This window comes from Hermetia illucens, chromosome 2 (assembly GCF_905115235.1).
Source record: "Hermetia illucens chromosome 2, iHerIll2.2.curated.20191125, whole genome shotgun sequence".
Lineage (NCBI taxonomy): Eukaryota > Metazoa > Arthropoda > Insecta > Diptera > Stratiomyidae > Hermetia > Hermetia illucens.
In genome coordinates this window covers 141,146,164-141,159,253 of record NC_051850.1, presented here as the reverse complement: position 1 = coordinate 141,159,253, position 13,090 = coordinate 141,146,164, and the positions used below count along the sequence as shown (strand labels likewise).

General features: G+C 38.5%; 1 protein-coding gene across 1 annotated transcript in view; it reads left to right on the top strand.

Annotated features, from left to right (window-relative positions):
• Positions 1–642: 642 nt before the first annotated feature.
• The window catches only part of LOC119647827 (protein I'm not dead yet), a 136,958-nt gene continuing 124,510 nt past the window's right edge, over positions 643–13,090 (top strand). Inside the window, exon 1 of the mRNA XM_038049066.1 lies at positions 643–1,143. The gene's annotated coding sequence lies outside the window, so the exon portion shown is untranslated. The remainder of the gene's footprint in view (positions 1,144–13,090) is intronic.

Sequence of the window (13,090 nt, the reverse complement as noted above, 5' to 3'; positions counted from 1 at the left end):
ACAAACAAAACCTTGCAGCGCCGAGTTTTTGGTTTCCCGACTTGTTTAGTAATTGACCGCAAACCATCCCCGTTCCCCTCTTAAATTTATCTTAGAATCATGAAATTTCTTGATAGTTTGGTGGAAGTCGTTCTATTATTGTAAAAATTATAACGTGCCAAAGTTGTCAGTTCTGGGGAAATTTGGTGCAATGTAAGATTTTGAATGTCAGTATTACGCTAAAGTGAATAGTCTGACATAACATATGCAAGTGTAACCACCGTGTATTCAAATGCTATCACATAAAAAATATACAAAACCTTTCACACATAAATGCTATGGTGTCTATTTCCGGCTTTCCATTTCATTTTCGATAACGCTGTGCTGTAATTTTATTATTGTTACACTTAATATTGGACCAAGATTAAGAAAAAAGTCCATAGTGCGGCCCAGATTCGAACCCCAGAAAAAAAAAGCTGAAGTCATCTCCACAGCGTCATTCTACGGAGACCAAATTCCACAAAACCTTATCGAATTTTATCTAGAGTATCTTAAAATTGAGCGCAGATAAATTATAGTATTCACCCTTTGGTTGTTGCTTCTGTTGCACCCAAGTGAGCACAACGTCGCGCCGCCAACGCAAAGTGGAAAACCACACACTCGCGTCCATTTAGCGTTCATTTTCAGTTCGGTTTTGGTTTCGATTTCGGTTGCTTTCCGGCTGTGAAGGCTCCGTACTGAAGTAGAAGTGAGGTCTCGTCGCTGATAAATGCACAGAACCGTTCTGGCAGCGTAGCCGCCGTCATCGCTGCCGCACTATCGCCATAGTCGTCGCGTGTGTTAACTTAAATCCCAACACGTCCCCAGTACAGTGCAATTGAAGTGCATTTAGTGTTTTTACATATATGCCCAGTCATTTTCCCACAAACCCATTGGCGGTTGTAAGCCAGTTCTAGGAAGTTTCGAAAAAGATACTCCGTATCTGATTATTCACAAATTACAAAGTTTTCAAGTGAAAGTGATAACGTTCGTATCTGGTGAGGATTTGGCCTTTGATTTCGATCGGGTCGTGCACTAACAACTAGTTGCATCGACTTTCAGTGGAGTCATCGTTGGCATCGTGGCGACGTTGTAAAGGGCACGGTTGCAGAGTTCTTGTGGATGCAGTAAGTTTTGTTGAATGTTGAATTTGTACTACTTGGTCTTCTGCTGGGGGATTTTTTCTGAATTAGTAGGAAATACCAGAGTCAGCGAAAAACTGTTCACCCTAGTGATAAGGAACGCTCGCACATTGCGAATTTGTCGTTATCGCTACTTAGATGGATAATAGTCATGCCTTGACTGCGGTTGTGATTCGAGGAATAAGTTGGCCATATACTGAAAACTAGGGACTGGGTCAATTTCGAAGAAGGCTATCTCGTAGGAGCACCTTAAATTTAGGTAATAGTTATGTAGTGCGGCCCTTCATGAAAGAGCTCTTGCTCCATTAGAAATTTAAACCAATTTACCAGAAACCAATCTGTATGCGTACGAATTCTATTTATAGGAGATATCTGTGATCCGAAAGCATTCAGAAACCCAACAAATCAATGAGTGCTGCATTAATTTTCCATCGCCAACAAATCGAATAGCCAGTTCTCTGGCTATAAAAACATCTCCGGAGTTGACTAGATAATGGTCCTTTTATCTTCTTGACGTCTGCCTGCTATCATTGTCCGCTTAGTCCGCTTTGTATTGAATATTTATGGAGCCTCTTTGTTAGCAAGGACGATTTGCCGCGAATATATGTATCTCTCCTCAGATTTACTCGGATGATTTGCGAACTAGAAATAGACCTGGATGCTATTTTTAAACGGAATTCACTCCGGTAGTATGCATGTACTGTGCACTGAAGTTCTTATTATTCCAAAGATGCTGCTTGACGACTTGTTAGTCTTCTGATACCAGTTTTAGATACATATATGCATGTACACATAATGATATCCTTTGAAATTTGTATTTAAATGGTACGGAGGTCCTATTATCTGATACACATAGATGTCTCTCGCAGTTTGTTTTTGAAAAGTCGCTCTATTCGATAGTATCTGCGTATGTTTATTGAAAATATTCTTTTGAATATTTGTTTAAATAGTTTCTAGCCTTCCAAACTTGATTTGATAGTAGTTATGGTAATAGCTTGTGACCTTCGTCACCTCTCGAAATTCGTCAGAGATTTACAATCTGTAACTAATACGTCGTAATCCGGTCTTTCACTGTGGTGTACAGAGTGTCAACATATTTTTGAATCATTTAAGATAATAAATGATAATGTCTATGCCCGAGTTGAAATGCAGTGATTCCTTGTAATTCAAGCAGTTTATAATAAACACACCCACTTTTCTAACAAAATTTGGAAGAAAATGGCTTTGAATAGATATCGAACTATTTTTTCAAATAGGAGTTCATGAATAGTCTCTTTCTAAGTACCAACCACGTGGATTCCATGAATGTTACTCCAGAATATTAAGTTCTGATGTGTTATATATGTAGATACTCCGGTGTGTACAATGTGAATTATGTCTTGTAGGCATATGTATGTGCTGTGCTCTTTGACCGCATGGAACTTGCCTTACAATTGTACCAACACCAACAATGCTTGTCTCTGATAGCCACGCACTGTCTACCCGTGTAAATCAAATTTCCATGGTATTTTTTAATGTGTCAATATTGTCTTGCCAGTGGCGTCACAATTATGGGATAAAATATTTCTTCTAGTATAAGAAAGGGAATGTTACCTTTAAGGCAGTTTTTCCTCAGCCGATATTAGTTTCGAGATACATACCTCGATTTGGCACAGAAGGATATTAGTTAATTTTGTTAAAAATTCCTAATCTGAATTACCTTCCGTCAAGTACTCTAACGTCCTAGCCAAACGGAAGAACAAATAATCGCACTGAAAGTATCTCAAGAACATCTATGAAAGGATATTAAGATAAATTCCAATATCTACCAAAAAAGATTTTCCAATTAGGACAATTTACTGACACAAAAAGTGTAGCCTCGTAGTTTACATAAAACCTTTCCTTTTAGCTCAAACAAGAAAATTATATTCTCCATTTGTTCAACCTTCACTTGGGAAAAGAACCCTCATAAAACTCACACATTTAATTGTATAGATCATCGTAAAAGTCTTTCAGGAAGTGTATACGTGTAGCCAATATGTAATTTCCGAACCTGAAGAAGAAATGCCCTATATAATTTGACGACACATTAAAGAAGAAACATACGAACACAATATGTTGACAAATAACAATGAAAAAGGGTCAAGGGACTTTTCGGGCGTTCAAAACACAAAAGAAAAATCGAGAAGCAGAAAGCACTTGGAAATTGGTATTTTCCTTCGGCGATTAGTAACACATGATAACCTAACATACCTTCCTCGAACGGGCCACACAGCACAAACTGAATATCGTAGCAATCCCAGATGTGGAATTATGATAGTAGCCAGCGAGATAATGGGAATGAAATCGTACACAACTTTGTAGTAACATTCAGTCTACATATCCCTACTGGAAGAAAGGAAGATAACTGAAGATAACTGAAAATGATTTCTACAGTTGTCCTGGAACTTCATATAATTCACTACCTCGCAATAACGTTAAAATACGATTTGGGATCTTAACGGTCAAAATGGAAGCGAGGGACGTACCCGGAAGAACAACTAGAGGACATAGCCATGGAGGCCAATAATGACACTGGACAACACCTCATTGGTTTCGCTTCTAGTACGGATACGCTGGTAAGCCATACAGACTTCCCAGCCAGGCGCATATACAAAAGAACTTGTGCATCTCTAGATACCCAAACGTACAGCCATTTTGATCCTTGCTTAGTAAAAGTCACCTATAGTCACATATCGGTGTCGCATATCTACACTTTATAAAGACAAAGCCAATTCCATTAAGAGACTCAACATTGAGATAAATCCAGAATGAAGCAGTGACCTAGGCACATATTTCTATTTTGGAAAAGAAAATAATAACCCTATTCAATGACCTGGAAAATATACACGACCCCCTGATAAAAAAGAACGATTAGTTTCACGAAGAGTGCCAAGAAGCGTTTGAAGCCAACATATACAACGACCTGCTAGAACCAAGGAAGATCTATACGACAGCCTTTTTGGCCAATTTTGGGCTAACAAACCAGGCAAACTGCTTATACTTGGCCGCGTTCGAGAGAAGAATCCTCCGAAGAATCTTTGGCTCCCTACTTGAGGATGGGCGATTCCATGGCCTACATAACAACGAAATCCATGACCAATACCATGACCGTCTGGTTGTGGATAAAATCCGGCTCAGCAGATGCCAGACAGCTTTTTTGGATACCGAATTGGTGGATCTCGGCGCAAAACATGGGTGTCTGTAGTTCCTTATTAAGGCAGGCCTAGACCGGATATCAGTTGTTGTGCCGTTGATGATGGTGAAACAAGGCAAGCCAAATTATACATATAAAGAAGACAAGGATAAAAAATAGATTCTAACCAAAAATAAGTATGTGCAGACCAAGAAGATAGTATATAGGAGATTCATCTGCTCGCCCTTTCGTCGAAACTTCATGGGAAAGACATCATTGCGCATTTTCGACAGTCGACGATAATTGCGCGAGTAAAATTCTGCGCATAAGGTCTTGTGTTAGTGCATTGGTGTGGCCCACGTGGTTGCAAGCACATGACTGCGGGTATGTGGCATTGCACAGTTGTTTATGGCTTGTCACATGGAATGAGGAAACACACATAAGAAAACCATTTAGGCGACATCGACATACGGATACACCACATAGGACAGTTAGCTACCTAATCCCTACCCGAAAGACACAATGGCATCCTGTATACAATGTTCTTGGTATAGAGAAAAAAGGTCATACTTTGGAGATGTCCTCGCCCTTTCCGACACAATACTAACCACTGCGTGAAAAAAGGCCATCTGCATATTTATCGAACAAATCAGGAAATACAGGTAGCATAACATGAAAGTATCATCTATCTAATCTAGAAACAATCCGGGATACCGGAAGCTGGTCAATTCGAGTATAAAGGTTTTGTGTTCATCTTATGTGAGAAACTCTCTATGGACGATTTTCGATTCGTACATAGTTAAGAATGCAAAATATTGCCTCATATTTTGCCAAACTCCACATACGTGTTCATCTTAAATAAACAAACAAGCAGACTTGTATATGTGCGCATCTAAATTGATCTAAAGCATCCTCACGCACTTCCACTTTACTCCGTGCACAAAAGCATACATATATATGGTATGTACTTAAATTAAAAACCGCTGATAGCCAGGTACATGTCTATTATTTTGGTTACTACCTGCAAGCTTTATTAGTACATACACATACATAGACATATTTACCTCGAGCAATTGACACTGATATGCAAATAACAAAAAAAGGCAAAAAAGGAAAACTAAAAAGTCGCCATGGTCGTCGCCGTTCATATAAGTTTACTTTATATGATGATGACGTCATACACATTTTAGGGTGCAATAAAAATTTGCCTTTCTATAACTTTGTTGATAATAGTTAGATGGAGTTCAAACCGAACAGAACAGAACAGAATTGTGTCCTATGTTATCACCTATGTTGATGTAAAATTTTGTACTTCTGCGATGAACTTAAGGAGGGTTTTCCGATAAATTTCGAATACATGATAATATGCTATTATTAACTTTATTTGTGCAGATATCCGAACGGGATGTATTTTGAGGCCTAGATTTCTTATAAATGCATCACTGTGATTTTTTTTCAGATTTTTCGGTTGGATTAGTTCTGAGAAAGAGACCTGTATGTTTTTGGGGCGCACATTTTGAACCCTATCTCCCCTACGTCTCTTCCAATATCAGAAATAAGATTAGTTTCGAAAAGTCCTAATTGAGCTCTTTCATCTGTTAGCCCACATGACCGTATTCTGTAAAAAAATATACTTCCCTTGGGGAGCCTCCCTTCAAATTCAACAGAAAATGGCTGGCTGCTGGCCCTCGCTGCACATGTTCTCACCAAATTTCGTGGCAATCCGTGCAGCGGCTTCTGAATAGATTTTAATAAGGTTTTGTTTCTAGCAAAGTTTGTGGCAATTATGGGGTCGAAGAGGTGGGGGTATTTCACTGCTTTGTTTAGCCTGCCAAATTTTCATCATATATTCATCAAAATTCTAAAAAACCATCTGAAGTTCCACGCGTGTCGTGGAAATAAGAAATGGGTTCTTCATAGTGAAACAAGTACTCAAAAATACGACAGTATTGATGGGGATGTACTACATGAAGTTGTGACAGGCTTAGCTTTATAGTTGTGAATTTAAAATAAGTAAGACAAACGGTTTAAAACGAAACAATGGGCTGACCCCAATGCTCTTCAACTTGGATCTCGATCAAGCAGTCAAAAAAATTTCAATATATACCGAAGGCGTGTTGCTCCTGAAGCCAACGCCGATGGTTGCATATGCGATCTTATCGTGCTCCTCTCCGGTGCCAAAGAAGCCTTCACGAAGCTCGGCGAAGCAACGAAAAAGGCAAAATCAATTAACAAAAAACCAATATAATGGCCCAAACTAGACAACAAATGCCAGCTAGACAACATAACGAAATCAGTGAATATAACTTGGTGAACGTTGATAGCTTTACATATATTGGGAGTAAGTTATTGAAGGGCGACCACGAATACAGGAAACAAACACGAGAATCAGAGTGAAATTATGCGGTGTTTCCAACGATTAATTAATTGAAATAATAAAAACTTGTTGTTTCTTTTTCGTTGGTGTGGGTATTTATTCTTGCAAATACCGATATTTCGGGAACCACTTGTTCCCTTCATCAGTACAAACAAGTTTCCGCACTGATGAAGGGAACAAGTGGTTCCCGAAATATCGGTATTTGCAAGAATAAATACCCACACCAACGAAAAAGAAACAACAAGTTTTTATTATTTCAAACACGAGAATACCATATAATTTACAAAAAAGATATATTAATCAATCCTTTCCATCATAAAATGGAAATACAAACCCAGGAAGATGAAACTCCGTGTTCATAAAGCAATTATTAGATCTGTTTTATGTGGCGATGCGAAACTTCACCCAGCCTATGAAAGAAAGATGTTATGAAAAATCCTTGGAGCAGATCGAGGGGATGACGGACGAAAAATCTCTGTATGCTAAATAAGAGGGTTGTATCTTGGGTGATAAAACTGCGAAAGCTCCAACTGACTGCCAAATGATCAGCTTATAAATGCTCAAAAGGGAAAATCAATGGCTCCAGATCCTTTGGAAAGCTGAGAAAACGATGAGAGGACTCAGGTTTCATTATTAGGTTTAAGGAACTGGCGGACGCGGTTATTTTAACGAGAAGGCAAAAGGCGTAGTGGTAGTGGTACCATTTCCTATATTATATGCCCTTACGATTGGACCATTGCTAGAATGTGCTCCAATTGTCCTCCTTCTACAGCAAATCTCTGACATTGCAAAAGTACGTTCTGCGAATCTATATAATTCATTTAGAGCAAAAGGGGGGACGGTCATATACAAAATGATATAGAAATTGGCAACATTCCTATTGGTTTGCATCATTTAGCACTAAGTTTTTGGGACCAACCCATAAGTCCGCTATCCCAACACTTCTGAGGTATTCTAATTGAGTTTTTCCCTCCTGATACCGTTTCTTTCGCCTTTACCTTGGCCATCACTGCTCCTGTTTCTGTTTAATCCAATGTTGTCGCAAAGGTACTAGCGACCCGAAGCATATTAAGATAGTATATTCATGATATTTTCCGCGATATGGTTTCATTTTTAGGGCTCTTATTCCCCAATAAACTTCTCAGAAATTTAGATTGTCTAGATCCTAGTTACTGCCGCCTTCTTCGTTTTATCTCTCCTCCAGTTGAAATGCTTTTTAAAATTCAGCCAGTGATTTAACACCTCAAGACGCATGATGTGACATGTCCTCAAATTTCAAAATTTACTCCACTTTCTGATTCTTAACTAAAATGCTCTACTCCTCCAACCCCAGTTATGATATAACAACGAAATATTGATTAGCCCCACCGATGCCGCACGCACTTAAGCTACTTTTTTGGTATGTTTCAACGGCTACAATCACAATATCGTCGGCTTTACCAATAAGAGCAACCTGTCGAGGCAACTTGGTTTGCAACACGCGACTTCAAGGCGTTCCGAACGCGCAGTGCAGATATTTAAGGTACTTTACCAGCTACTTTCTATTCAACTGTGTCGTGGAAGAATTTCCTTCTACGAGGAGTTGCCAAATTTGCTGTCTGGCACAACTATTCGTCGAGATAAGGGGGCGCTCACCAGATTTGTTATGAACGGATATGTTTGTGTATAAGGATGCTTGTATGCAGGTTGATGCGAAGTGACCATCCGGGGACAAAAATTGGAAGTGGAAAGGATTCCCAGAAATAAAACCAAATTCGGATGAAGAGACGAGTAAAAACTAACGGTGCAGGATTTTGAAAACCCAGTACCGGCGGATTTTGGGATTGGGAAAACGAGTTCCTGACAGTCGATATACAAAGATTGCAGTACCTTACTAATGGTACCAATTACAACCCTACCCAACTACTGGCGAAGCACTCAAATCAAAATGCTGGGGGTTACATTTTTTTCGGGAAAGGAAACTTCTAAACGGTCGAGGTAGGAATCGCAAGACATTCTAAAAGCAGTCATTCTAAACGGACTCCTTCAAATTACTATACGAGTATGCCAACTGTATGAACTTATGGCCAATCAAGCCTTGGAGTGGGGCTTATAGGGTGATGATAAAAAGGCCATTGGGACAGAAATCAGCGCAAGGTGACAAACCCGTACTCCGTCAAAAAAAAAAAAAATTTCATCTCTGCTTCCTCACAATAAAAAGAGCGAAAGGCAAACGGCAGTTCAACCCACGGAGCGCACGAAGCGCCCACTTGTCGAAGAAGAATTGCGGGAAATATATCGGTGACAATAAAGCCTCAATTTTGAATAGCATTTACAACAACGCTCCTTGTGAAAATTAAGCCTGATTTATTCGACAACATTTTCGAGGCGAGCTGAAAAAAAATAATTTACCCTGTCTAATAGAAAAATTAACCTTTCTGTTGTTTTCCAAACCCAATAAGCAACATGGAGATCCAGCATTATATTGCCTGATCTGTCCGTTACCTGCTTGTTACCGATCGTCGACAATGACAATCGCCTGTCGGAGCGCTAGTTTGAACTTCACCATGCCCACTCCACAATGGATGTAATAAAAGCACGACACTAAACCAGGCAAGCGACTCCTTGAATTCTGACGCGTGTCTCGTGTTGGTATTGGATCGGAAAAATGCATTCAACCATGCTAATCAGAGTCAAATTTAAGGCATATTGGCCGAAATTGGTTCTTTTGGGTATTTGGCTGGCACGATTTGTTTTAGGAGCAAAGAGAATTCGCCATCACAGCGAAAGAGTCGCAAGGTGCGATGCTGGGCCCTCAATTATGAAATGAGATGTTTAATGGTATGCTTATGCTTCTCGCCTCAGCAGTGACTGCGACTGTGGGTTTCATGCATGATTTGGTCGTAACTGTTACAGCGTAGCATCAAAAGGATGGATAGCTCTAGGCAATGAAGGTTGTGAGAACAGTGAAGTCCTAGCTGGGAGTTAAGCCTGGCTTCTGAGAGAATGAAAGTGTCATTGATAACGAATCATAGAAGAAAATACATTCCCAACTGGAAGTCAGTTGACATACAATGGTCTTTAAATCGGCATCCAGATGTTTGGGGTTGTTAATTGACACCAAACTAAATTTTGGGAGGCACCACAGCGGCATCTGAATGAATATTGGCGAGCCAAACACAATCGGAGGAAACTACCATATTGCTCAATTCTTCCATCAACTCCAATATATGCATATAATGTTTTACTTCCTGAAATTCGGGAGCAAAACAAAGAATCTGAGTGAGACGCTGAGGGTGAACATATGTCCGACAAAATAATTGGAAAGATCCTCAAATTTAAAAAAGTGGAGCTAGTCTGAAAGTTTTGTTTCCAAGGCTATCTTCTATCAGAAAATTGAAATTTCCTTCATAAACCCATTTTGGTCTGCACACGACGGGTGAACAAATTTTTACTACTGAATTCACTCGCAAATAAATTTATATGTATGCGTCTGTGTGGGTTCAGCAGTCGAGGACACATCTGATGAGAGATCACACAATTCCTCAGAGGGGTCCATATATCCATCTTTTGAAAATGCAACCACCATCAGAAAGCATAACTATGTTAATAATGATGCCCTTGTATAAGCCTAGGCTCCAAAATTCATCCCATGAAGCTATCTACTCAAAGAAAGTAATAATAATATTAGAAATTATTTTGGAAATTTATTTTAAAAGCTGCTTTAAATTAAATAAAATTTAAATAAAATCATAATATAGACCACGATAATGGAAAATTAATAAAGTTATAGTAGATCAAAGTCGTTCTTTCCATATGAATTCATTGCTCCCGGAAACAGCGTAGGTTGTCAGTATCATATTTAAGATAGAATAGTTGGGCATCCCAATTCCTCGCGTATGCAAACATAACACTTTTCATACCTGAATCAGCAAACTTTTAATCTCCAGTTTGTTTTAAATTTTTCGAAAATTTCACAAGAAATGTCAGTATTATGTAGGTATATGATGGTATATGAAAATCTACGTGCTAGGTTGCTTGGTTTGCATATTTATTTGTAAAAAAAATTCATAGATTTATGAATTTACGTTTTATACAATGCATCTTTCGCAATTTTCCTTTCGGTTTTGGTAGAATCAATAGTTATATCATTTCTAACTTGGACCAATGAGATGACCTAGTTAGCGTAGCTCTTCTCTAATCAATCAGTGTTTGAATTCAACATCAAGTATCGTGCTAAGGTATCTATTTATTTGACAGCTTTCCCTGAGTAAATTTCGAATTTCACAAGTCTCTCTTGCGAGTTACTCATTCATTCATCATCGAGACCACCACCTGTCTATTGTTGTTTTGCAAGATACATATCTGAATTTTTTCTTCGGTGATGACAAAATCTTCATGGTCTAGGTTGCGTGCAATTCATTCCATGCCGATCCAACGAAGACAGACGACCTTGGGATTTTGCGCGGCCTTCGTTTTAGACTTTAAACAAGTTTGTGAATTGGTTGGAGCAGGTTTTTTTGCGTATGAAGAAAGGGAGTTGTCGGAAGGTGGAAAGGTTAAGAATTGGTACAATTTGTGGCATAAGTTGCTCGGTCCGGGTCATGCATGTAACCTTAAAGTTTCTGTTCTGTAAAATTGTCCCTTCTGTATGAAAAGTGAGCTCTGGTGCAATCCAAGGTTTCTAAGCTAGTGAGACCAGATTGGAGAATAGACCTGAAGTAGAAGGTCAATTGCGTCCATTTCGTTTTTGTGGTGGTGTTTTTCGAGTTTCTGTGAGAATTGTTGCGTGACCACTTTCTTTACTATCGCGTAATATATTAGGGTGACAACTTTCATTCTTTTCATTTATTAGGTTTCATACCATTAACAAAATTATTGAAACCATACCAGAACCTGAAATACTAAGTATGGAATATAGGCCGGTTGAAGCCGAAAAACTTGTGAGCCAAGTGTCACGATCGAGAGAGAAGATATACTATCCAGGCAGAGCCTTTAGGTTCTACTCCCTACCTCGACAGCCTCCAGCCATTGTAGTTGAAGATGCCATGTACTATGAGTGCCACCGAGAATTAGGTGGAAGAGCGAAATGGACCCTCACATTAAAGATTTATTTTAAATTTAATATTGACTGACTTTAATCGGTTTCATCTTTTCGAAATAACCGAATAGCAACACAAAAAATCCAATCAAGGAAAATAGAATGCGAAAATAATATAAAATCGTATATTGTAAATCATTGTAATTATATTTTGAAGGAAATTAAGCATTCCTTTCCCAAGCCCGTCAGAGAGTAGATTTCGCTGTAACGTCTACATTTTGTTAAGCTTTTCTTATAATTTTCTATTTTTCTAAAGAGCGTCGATAAATAACAAACTTTCACTTTAGGCGTTGACAAATAATACTTTAATACATTCAATGTTAAGCTTCTAGGGATGAGAGGAATCAGTTAAACAAAACTGTCACAGTGACGCCCTATGGTCTATGTGATAGCTTATATCGATGACAACGCCTGCTGCAGAAGAATTGAGGGTAGCGATGTTAGAGCTTATGCTCTCCGGTCCTCCGTCGAGGATTACAAACTGAAGCAACCAATATTTAGACTTCTACGGTAGATTCACTCGCGAAGATGAGTTCATTGATAATTTCCACAAAAAAGAGTGGCCAGTTCATCCGAGATCTTCTACTTGGCTGGTACACGTAGACAAAAAATTAACTGAAAGATTACGACGCTTCTGCTACATAGAAACAAAAGCAAACAGTTAAATAGCAAGGCAGTTTTATTTACTATACAAAAAGGGTCATGAATCCTTTTAGTTTTCAAGTTATATAATAGAACAATTGCAAAACAATGCGAACTTTTATAAAATTGTTGGGTTTTGGGTAGAAATTTTGATGTTAAATTAAAATAATTATTTTAAAGCGAATATTTTAAAATAAATGTAGGAAAATGAAGATGGAATTATAGGAAATTGGGACAATCAAGAAACAAAGTGATTCAACGAGCCAATAAATAGTATATTGAGATCGATATTACTCCCATAGCATTTCTCCGTGGTTTGTTATAGAGGCGGCCAAAATTCAGAGGATCTGATCCTATTACTTACGACTTCCGACAGTTCTTTATGTGCCGTAAAGAGTAAGGTAACGCTCCCAGTATTTTACAGCCTTACTTATAAGTCCAACATTCCGTAGAAGAAAGGTAGCTAATATACTGAAGAAAGGGGTAAGTCTTAGTATGCAAACATCATCCGAAAGTATTCATCTTCTTTGTTTTTGAGTTTATTATATTTGAAACTAGCGTGCATTTTTTAGTCCGAGGTCTCTAATTTGTTTCTCTACGTCCTTTTCTTTTTTGACACAATTCATAATCATCACTCATTCAAAAATTTCTGCTGTGTTTGTGGCAACATTTCTCGC